The sequence below is a fragment of the Trichosurus vulpecula genome, chromosome 8 (assembly GCF_011100635.1).
Source record: "Trichosurus vulpecula isolate mTriVul1 chromosome 8, mTriVul1.pri, whole genome shotgun sequence".
Lineage (NCBI taxonomy): Eukaryota > Metazoa > Chordata > Mammalia > Diprotodontia > Phalangeridae > Trichosurus > Trichosurus vulpecula.
Window position 1 is genome coordinate 246,316,898 of NC_050580.1, and position 1,525 is coordinate 246,318,422.

Here is a 1,525-nt window from a genome sequence, read left to right on the forward strand (position 1 = left end):
AGTTGTGAACTGATTCGAGCATTCCAGAGAGCAATTTGGAACTATGCTTCAAGGACTACAGAACTTTGTATACACTTTGATGCAGCAATGTTACTACTAAGTTTGTACTCCAAAGAGATCAATAAAAGAGTAAAAGAACCCGTTTGTACAAAAATACTCATAGCAGCTCTTTATTTGGTGGCTAAGAATTGGAAATTGAGGGGATGTGCATCAATTAGGGAATGACTGAATAAGTTGTGGTATGTGATTGTATTGCAATATTATTGTGCTATAAGAAATGATGAGTAGGATGATTGCAGAAAAAGCTATAAAAACTTACATCAACTGATACAAAGAAGTGAGCAGAAGCAGGAGAACATTTTGCACAGTAACATGTGATAAACAACTGCAAATGACTTCGCTTTTCTCAGAAATATGAGTCAAGATAATCCCAAAGGACTCATGATGAAAAATACTATCTACTTCCAGAGAATACATCTGAATATACATGAAAGTATACTATTTTTCTCTTTTCTTCTCCTTCCTCTCTCCTTCTGTCTCCTTCCTTCCTTGCTTCCTTCCTTCCTTATGTCTTCCTTCCTTCATTCCTTCCTCCCTTCCTCCCTCCCTCTTGCTTTCTTTTTCCTTTCTTTCTCTTCCTTGTCTGAGTTTTCTTACACAAAATAATTAATATGGAAATATTTTACATGCTTGTACATTTATAACATATCAAATTGCTTACCTTCTCAGGGAGGGAAAAGAGTAGAGATGGGTAGAATTTGGACCTCAAGCCTTTAAAAAATCAATATGAAAATTGTTTTTACACATAATTAGGGAAAAATAAAATGTTATTCTAAAAAGGAGGAATGAACATTACAATGACGTCAGTTATTTCTCTGCAGGTGGATAGCATTTTTAATCATGAGTCCTTTGGGATTGTCTTGGATCATAGTATTACTAGGAAAAGCTAAGTCATTTGCAGTTGTTCATCATACAGCATTGCTGTTATTGTGTACAATGTTTTCCTGGTTCTGCTCATTTTACTTTACATTATTTCATGTAAGTCTTTATACGATTCTCTGAAATTATATATAATCAAACCATAGAATATATAAAAGTGACTGAAAACTACTTACCAGTTGTGTGATCAATAATGGTAGAGACTTGATTGTGTTTGTAGGCATTAGGGAAGCAACTCTTAGGCATAGGAAGAAGATTAGACAGAGGTGATGATAGTGTCAGTAATCTGCCAAAGAAGACAGGAGGAAATTGTGTGAAAGATACATGTTTTGGCATTAGCCTTGGCAAGGAACAGAGCTACCTCTTTAAAATACTTGAACAGAAAAAGGATGTAGTAGGAAATGATGTCAAGTGGTTAGGCAGTACTGATTTACATTAGAATGTTCTGGGTTTGATAGATATCTTTAAAAGGGTAGTATAATATATTTCCAGATAGAACAATTGCCCAACAACATGGATTCTATTAATCTAATTATTATCCTTTTTTGAAAAAGATCAGAACTTTTCACAATAGAAAAAAGGAATG